The sequence below is a fragment of the Cryptomeria japonica genome, chromosome 3, assembly GCF_030272615.1.
Source record: "Cryptomeria japonica chromosome 3, Sugi_1.0, whole genome shotgun sequence".
Classification (NCBI taxonomy): domain Eukaryota; kingdom Viridiplantae; phylum Streptophyta; class Pinopsida; order Cupressales; family Cupressaceae; genus Cryptomeria; species Cryptomeria japonica.
In genome coordinates, this window is record NC_081407.1 from 85,878,724 (window position 1) to 85,888,522 (window position 9,799).

Consider the following 9,799-nt stretch of genomic DNA (forward strand, 5'->3'; position numbering starts at 1 on the left):
TTCCCCAAATATCTACATTTAATAGAATTTGGGGAGATTTTCTAAAATTTGGGGAAATATGTGAAATATCCTATTATGTGGGAATATCTCCATATTTGGAATAAAACCTTCCTATTTCGGTGTCTTTGTCCCAAATAGGCATGTGTCTTCAAGGACACATGTCATTCCTCCCCATGACACTTGTCCTTCTTAAGGACAAGTGTTATTTCCATTCATGACACTTGCCCTTCGCAGGGACAAGTGTCTCATTTTCATGCCTCTTCATCTCCCAACCTAGCCTATTTAATCCCCTCATTTTCCTTCACAATCCATCCAGTTTCATTTTCATACAATCATAATGCCAAATTTTTCACTAATCTTTTGCACATCCATATCCATTTAGCATACATCTTGCATCTCATTTAGCATAATCCTCATCTTGCATCAAACATCATGGAGTGAAATCGAGTATTCGTAACATAGCGAGCACACATAAAGCTAGAAGACAATCAATTCAAGGGTTTCAAGAGAGTTTGTGACTTATTTATCTTCATTTTCTTTTGAAATTCCCTTTTTAGCTTCTTAATCATGAGTGTGGTCGATTTTTGTGTTTGCTTAGATGTCTAGTTTAACATTTTAATCTTCTTAGTCTTGCACTCACAATTTTTTGCATACATTTTTGGCATGCCCAGTAGGACTCACTTCGCAGGTCCAACTTCACGTTTATTATTGTTTTTGAGTGTTTTATTGCAGATTTTTTATACTTGTAGGCAAAAATACAAGAATATAGGTGGTTTTTTGCTTTGGCATAAGCCTGTTTTAGCTTAATTTTTATTTCTAGAAACAGAGGGTTTGCTGCCAAAAATAGAAGGTTTTACAAGAGAAATGGGGGGAATGCATTCTTGCAGTCCTATAGTAGGTATAATTTTTCAATTTTTTTTATGTTTCAGTTTTTTTTGTGGCAAAATTAAATTTACTAGTAAAACAACAGGTTTGTGGGTAGAAATAGAGGGAATGCTTCAATTTGACTGTACACCTCGACATTCCATTTGCTTGAAAGTTTTTTAAGTCTTCTCAACAAATGCATTTTCTATGACATCTTACAAACATTGCATTCCATTTGACATCGCTTTCAGGCTTGAAGAATGCTAGTAAAGATCGTTAAATTTTGATTTACACCTATCAACTGCATCTGCTTGATGGATATAAAGCCTTTCCCAACAAATCCATTGGATAACCAGTAGGAAACCAACTTTTTTCAACTATACACAAAGCTACGGTTACAAATACCTCGACAAACTAGGCATATCCATTCTGGATTTTTGTTGACTTCGAAGACATACAACAAACCCCAATTTGTCAAAGACATTTTACAGTGTTGCCATTACCTCACATCATTTTGTCATTCATATTAATCTATTATTAGTCTTGGTGAATGTGGCTTAATTTAAGTCTAGTCGAAAATATGATATGTTTGTCCAACCACGTGGCTTGTCTTATATGTATTTGGTGGCAGTGGGGAATGGCTCCATTACGTGTGTAGAGGTATCAAAGGAAAGTAAATTGAGAGAGAAACTATATGCATGTGGTTGTTGACTTTGAAGTTGGAGAACTTTGCATGTTAATGAAGTAAATTGAGAGAGAAATGAGTCATTGGATAATAAGTGCTAGTATCACTTCTCGTTTGGACACTCTCATTACTTATTATGAGGCGTGACGTACATATATAGATGAACATGCACAATAGTTGGATATTGTCGGAAGCATTTTGACATGACTTAAGAGCTCACTTGTGTGTCTTCTTTTCATCCAATATTGTACATGCACTACAATATAAATTTCCAATAACAAGGGGAGATTACACAAGAGTGGACTCATCAGAGTGTGATTTCTTGAGCATTTAATTTTTTTCTCATTTCTTGTTGCATGATTTCTCAAATTTGAAAAATGGCAAGAAAAGGTGACAAGTGACAAAAGTAACAAAATTTGTGCAAGAATAGATCACATAAGCGGTGCAAATTTTATTTGTCTCTTGTAATCATTTTGGAAAGCCAATTTGTTTTTAATTTTATTGTTTCTAACCATTGTCTAAAAACAGTGTAGATGCAAGGTATCAAGGTGGAGGATTTCTAACAAATTGTATTTGCAGGTTTTTAAGGTGTCAAATTTACAATCTTTTTATTTAAAATCTGTTAATGGTGCAAATTGATCAATCCTAGGATAGACAATTTTTGTTTTACAACAAATGACATAATATGAACAATCAATTTGTCATTTCCAGGGTTTAAAACGAACAATCAATTTGTCATATTCGCGGTTTGAAAAGAACAATCAATTGTTTATTTTTAGGGTTTCAAAAGAACAATCAATTTGTCATTTTGGGATTCAAAACACACTTTTATATTGCAAGTGGTAAAAACAACAGGACACTTTATGTTCTTCATTTCAAGCAAACGATGTTATTGATTTTATACTTTCTTACAAATAATAAAAAGAACAAACACATTTTGCAATTTTAGCGTAGAAGGAATCTTCATGAGTGATTGACAACTAGAAACTCACATTTTGCTATGAAGGGATGAAAAGAACAAGTGTACATTGTGATTGGTTCATTTGCACATTCTAATAGCATAAAAACCATTTTCATTTTTTAGAAAAGACCTTCCAAGGGACACATCACCCTTGGGATGACCTTAAGTGGTAAATATTTTGAGTCGCTATAGAAATCAGGTAAGAGATAAAGCTATAACCTTAGGTGTATTTGTTCCTACAGTGTAACTTGTCGAAAGGATGTATGGGCCCCACCATGAGTTACTAGGCTCTTAAGTAGGTCCTTGCAAAATTAACTTACATATAAATCCATCAAACACTAATAAAACCTTTCTAGTATAGAGACCCACATGTTATATTGATTGACTTTTGTTGCAATTTTAGTATAGGGGAATAGATAGTTTTTCCCCCAAGATACTCACCATACATGTTTCCTTGAGTTGAGAGAAATTTTTGGGTTGTACAAGTTTTTTTCAACTTTCAAAAATAGGGTGATCGGGCCATCCTTCCAATTATGGAGGTCCTTATCTATTTGCATTGATTGTTTAAAACAAACAATTAATTTGTCATTTTCAGGGTTTAAAAAGAACAATCAATTGGTCATTTTCAAGGTTTGAAAAGAAAAATCAATTTGTCATTTTGGGATTGAGAACTCACACTTTTATATTGCAAGTGGTAAAAAGCACATGACACTTTTTGTTCTTCATTTCAAGCAAACAACATTATCGATTTTATACTTTCTTACAAACAGTAAAAAGAACAGACACATTTTACAATATTGGCATAAAAGGAATCTTCATGCGTGATTGACAACTATAAACTCACATTTTGCTATGAAGGGTTAAAAGGAACAAGTGTACATTGTGATTGGTTCATTTGCACATTTTGTTATCATAAAAGCCATTTTTTTTTTTTAGAAAAGACTTGCCAAAGGATACATCACCCTTGGTATGACCTTAAGTTATAAATCCTTTGAGTCATTATAGAAATCAGGTAAGAGCTAAAGCTATAACCTTAGGTGTATATGTTCCTATAGTGTAACTTGTCGAAAGGACATATGGGCCCCGCCATGAGTTAATAGGCTCTTAAGTGAGTCGTTGGAGAATAAAATTACATCTAAAGCTATTGAACATTAATAAAACCTTTTTAGTATAGAGACCAACTTGTTCTATTGATTGACTTTTGTGGTAATTTCAGGGCAAGGGCATAGCTAGTTTTTCCCCGAAGAGACTCACCATACATGTTTCCTTGAGCTGAGATATAATTTTTTTAGTTGTACAAATTGTTTTCAATTTTTGAAAAGAGGGTGATCGGGCCATCCTTCCAATTCTAGAGGTCCTTATCTATCTATCTATCTGCATTGATTGTTTAAAACAAACAATCAATTTGTAATTTTCAGGATTTGAAAAGAACAATCAATTTGTCATTTTGGGATTGAGAAATCACACTTTTATATTGCAAGTGGTAAAAAGAACATGATACTTTTTGTTCTTCATTTCAAGCAAACAACGCTATCGATTTTATACTTTCTTACAAACGGTAAAAAGAACAAACACATTTTGCAATATTGCCATAAAAGGAATCTTCATGTGTGATTGACAACTACAAACTCATATTTTGCTATGAAGGGCTAAAAAGAACAAGTGTACATTGTGATTGGTTCATTTACACATTCTGTTAGTATAAAAACCATTTTCATTTTTTAGACAAGGTCCGCCAAGGGACATATCACCCTTGCGGTGACCTTAAGTAGTAAATCCTACGAGCCGCTATAGAAATAAGGTAAGAGATAAAACTATAACCTTAGGTGTATCTATTCCGACATTGTAACTTGTCGAATGGATGTATGAACCCCACAATGAGTTACTAGGCTCTTAAGTGAGTCATTGCAGAATGAACTTACATCTAAAGCCATAGTATGTATAATTTTTCAATTCTTTTATGTTTCAGTTTTTTTTTGGCAAAATTAAATTTACTAGTAAAACAAGTAGTTTGTGGGTAGAAATAGAGGGAATGCTTCAATTTGACTGTACACCTCAACATTCCATTTGCTTGAAATTTTTTTAAGTCTTCTCAACAAAATTTTTTTCTATGACATCTTACAAACATTGCATTCCATTTGACATCGCTTTGAGGCTTGAAGAATGCTAGTAAAGATCATTAAATTTTGATTTACACCTATCAACTACATCTGCTTGATGGATATAAAGCCTTTCTCAACAAATCCATTGGATAACCAATAGGAGCCCAACTTTTTTTAACTATACACAAAGCTACGGTTACAAATACCTCGACAAACTAGGCATATCCATTCTGGATTTTTGTTGACTTCGAAGACATACAACAAACCCATATTTGTCACAAATATTTTATAGTGTTGCCATTACCTCACATGATTTTGTCATGTATATTAATCTATTATTAGTCTTGGTGAATGTGGCATAATTTAAGTTTGGTCGAAAATATGATATGTTTGTCTAACCACGTGGCTTGTCTTATATGTATTTGGTGGCAGTGGGGAATGGCTCCATTACATGTGTAGAGGTATCAAAGGAAAGTAAATTGAGAGAGAAACTATATGTGCATGTGGTTTTTGACTTTGAAGTTGGAGAACTTTGCATGTTAATGAAGTAAATTGAGAGAGAAATGAGTCATTGGATAATAAGTGCTAGTATCACTTCTCGTTTGGACACTCTCATTAGTTATTATGAGGCGTGACGTACATATATAGATGAACATGCACAATAGTTGGATATTGTCGTAAGAATTTTGACATGACTTAGGAGCTCACTTGTGTGTCTTCTTTTCATCCAATATTGTGCATGCACTACAATATAAATTGCCAATAACAAGGGGAGATTACACAATAGTGGACTCATCATTGTGTGATTTCTTGAGCATTTCATTTTTTTCTCATTTCTCATTCTGTGATTTCTCAAATTTGAAAAATGGCAAGAAAAGGCGACAAGTGACAAAAGTAACAAAATTTGTGCAAGAATAGACCACATAAGTGGTGTAAATTTTATTTGTCTATTGTAATCATTTTGGAAAGTCAATTTGTTTTTAATTTTATTGTTTCTAGCCATTGTCTAAAAACGGTGTAGATGCAAGGTATCAAGATGGAGGATTTCTAACAAATTGTATTTGCAGGTTTTTAAGGTGTGAAATTTACAATCTTTTTTTAAAAATCGGTTAATGGTGCAAATTGATCAATCCTAGGATAGGCAATTTTTTTTTTACAACAAATGACATAAGATGAACAATCAATTTGCCATTTCCAGGGTTTAAAATGAACAATCAATTTGTCATTTTCAGGGTTTGAAAAGAACAATCAGTTGTTTATTTTCAGGGTTTAAAAAGAAGAATCAATTTGTCAGTTTGGGATTGAAAACACACTTTTATATTGCAAGTGGTAAAAAGACCAGGACACTTTTTCTTCTTCATTTCAAGCAAATGATGTTATTGATTTTATACTTTCTTACAAACAGTAAAAAGAACAGACACATTTTGCAATTTTAGCATAGAAGGAATCTTCATGAGTGATTGACAACTACAAACTCACATTTTCCTATGAAGGGATGAAAAGAACAAGTGTACAATGTTATTGGTTCATTTGCACATTCTAATAGCATAAAAGCCATTTTCATTTTGTAGAAAAGACCTTCCAAGGGACACATCACCCTTGGGATGACCTTAAGTGGTAAATCTTTCAAGCCGCTGTAGAAATCAGGTAAGAGATAAAGCTATAACCTTAGGTGTATCTATTCCTATAGTGTAACTTGTCGAAAGGATGTATGGGCCCCACCACGAGTTACTAAGCTCTTAAGTAGGTCCTTGCAAAATTAACAAACATATAAATCCATCAAACACTAATAAAACCTTTTTAGTATAGAGACCCACATGTTATATTGATTGACTTTTGTTGCAATTTTAGTACAGGGGAATAGCTAGTTTCTCCCCCGAGATACTCACCATATATCTTTCCTTGAGTTTAGAGAAATTCTTGGGTTGTACAAGTTATTTTCAACTTTCAAAAACAAGGTGATCGGGCCATCCTTCCAATTCTGGAGGTCCTTATCTATCTATCTATCTATCTATCTATCTGCATTGATTGTTTAAAACAAACAATTAATTTGTCATTTTCAGGGTTTGAAAAGAACAATCAATTAGTCATTTTCAAGGTTTGAAAAGAACAATCAATTTCTCATTTTGGGATTGAGAACTCACACTTTTATATTGCAAGTGGTAAAAATCACATGACACGTTTTGTTCTTCATTTCAAGCAAACAACATTATCGATTTTATACTTTCTTACAAATGGTAAAAAGAATAGACACATTTTGCAGTATTGGCATAAAAGGAATCTTCATGCATGATTGACAACTACAAACTCACATTTTTCTATGAAGGGCTAAAATGAACAAGTGTACATTGTGATTGGTTCATTTGGACATTTTGTTAGCATAAAAACCATTTTCATTTTGTAGAAAAGGCCCGCCAAGGGACATATCACCCTTGCGATGACCTTAAGTGGTACATCCTACAAGCCACTATAGAAATTAGGTGAGAGCTAAAGCTATAACTTTAGGTGTATCTATTCCTACAGTGTAAATTGTCGAAAGGATGTATGGGCCCCACCATGAGCTACTAGGCTCTTAAGTGAGTCATTGCATAATGAACTTACATCTAAAGCCATCAAATATTAATAAAACCTTTTTAGTATAGAGACCCACTTGTTCTATTGATTGATTTTCACAGTAATTTTAGTGTAAGGGAATAGCTAGTTGTGCCCCCAAGATACTCACCATATGTGTTTCCTTAAGCTGAGATCGAAATTTTCAGGTTCTATAAGTTTTTTTTAACTTTCGAAAGAAGGGTGATCAGGTCATCCTTCTAGTCCTAGAGGACCCTATCTATCTCCTATCACAAAGATGAAATTACAACACACTCCATAAGGTGTTGCACTTCGGATTTGAAGAAGCATCAAGCGTGGGTTGAAGTTGCTAGAATTGGCCATCCTTAGGGATAAAAAGTGATTGATTTGTCTTTGTTTGTTTAGACTAGTGGAAATTTGTGTTGAATTTGGCCTAATAACATACACATTCAAGTTCATTTCAAAGTTATTCTACCAAGAAAATATTTTTTCATTTACTTAATGTGTCTTCTTCTCAAATCAAACATTCAAAACAATTACATATCATCAAATTATCAAAACAAACCAAGAACAATCTTACACATACACCAATGCTTAGGGTTTTGAAGTCTCTCAAATACATCAATAAATCTTTTTACCACTATTTTAAGAAGGAGAAGCCTAGTAAAAAGAAAGTCCAAAAAAGAAGAATTTTTGTGTACAAAAATCATAAGCTCTTGTTGAAACATCGATAATTCATACACCATTATCAAGACTTTGAAAACAGATATACAATAGATTTTGAGCTATAACCTTTGAGATCAAAAGATTTTTTCCAAAGAAGATACTTGTCATAATCACACAATAGAAGTCAATACATTCCACAACCCAAAATATCCTACTATAAACTCTAAAGTTTGCACTTATCATGAGAATCCATCATTAAAGCACAATTCATTCAGCTTTCAACATTAACAAGTTTTGTCCTTGATCTCTTTTATATCTTTCACATCTTATGAACAAATCAACTTATAAGTATATATTGAACATCTAGGATCCATCATCCTAAGAGGCCATACTAGTCATCTATGGTAGGTAAAAATTACTCATGAGTGCATCCTTTCATAGTTAGATAGCTTGTGGATGTCAATCACAACACTCCCTATACCTTACCTCAAAACTATTGCACACAAAACTAAAGATCTTGAGATTACTTTATTGATGAACTTGTGGTCTCAAGAATAATTTAACCACAAATAAAAAATTCATCTCATTTTAGTCAAACATTGGAGCTATAGGAGTTAGAAAATCACATTTATCACAATCCCACTTTCATACAACAGACTTTCACCTGGATGAGACTAGATCCATGAGGCATAAGAAAGTAAAATCACAAATGACTCAGAGGATGATGAAACTATCAATCCCTTTCACCATAAAAAATTCATAGGAGGATAAGATTCACAAACTCCTACACTAGAGGAAATAGAAGAAGCAACTACCGATCCTATGTTCAACAAGATATTTGACATGATACTCAAAGGAAATGCAAATGCTCACTTTCTCAAACTTGCATAAGAGGGTGCAAAACTCGCCCCTTACTATGATGTTTCCCAAGTTATAGAAACAAAAAATCAAGTAGAAACTAGTCATCATCAAAATAGGGATCAAAACAATTGGAGGCAATAGAATACCCATAACTATGAAAACAATCAATACCAACATGATGAACGTGGTTATATCCCACCCCCAACATAGAGATGGGTCTTACAATAATAGATAAATGATCTCTCCCAAAAGATAACAAATTCAGGAAGATTACATAAAAGGTATTCTATAAAGGACGTTTGTCCTTATTCATTTGATAGGAGCATGATCATGCCACCTTTTCCTCAATATTTTGAGGCTCCCAAGTTTGACAAATGCAAAGGAAAGGGTGATCCTAGGGATCATGTTCGATAATTTTACATGACTTTCTTAGAGATTTCTCATGATGAAACACACTTAATGCACTTTTTTCCTCAAAGTCTAGGAGGATTGGCTATGCAATGGTTTTCATGTTTGCCAAGTGGAATCCATAAATTTGATGAGCTTGTTCAAAAAAAATTTACTCATCATTCACATAACATAGAAAGAGATGTCTCCATGACTGATTTATGCAATACTAAACAAAACAATGGAGATTTATTCTCAACATTCTTGCAATGATGGAGACACCTTTCTAGTAGACATTATTTCTATTGGGAGTGGTTGTCATTGGACCAAAATATCAACCTATCAATGTTCGATACAACCACTAGATTTATAGAATCCATAGGAGGTGGTTAATCTATGTCACAAACATACCACTTTTGTTGCACAGAAACCAAGGGCACACACCTTGCAACAATCCCCCCCTTAGCACAAGTGGGGTTTGAAATTTTGACCCATCTCTGATACCAATTGTTGGGAGTAGTTGTTATTGCACCAAAATATCAGCCTATAAATGCCTGACACAACCGCTAGACATACAATCCATAGGAGGCAATTAAGACATGTTGCAAACAAACCACTTTTTTTGCACAGAGACCAAGGGTGCACACCTTGCAACACTTTCCACATTCTTGATGAACAATTAGTTGAAATCTTAATTTTAAA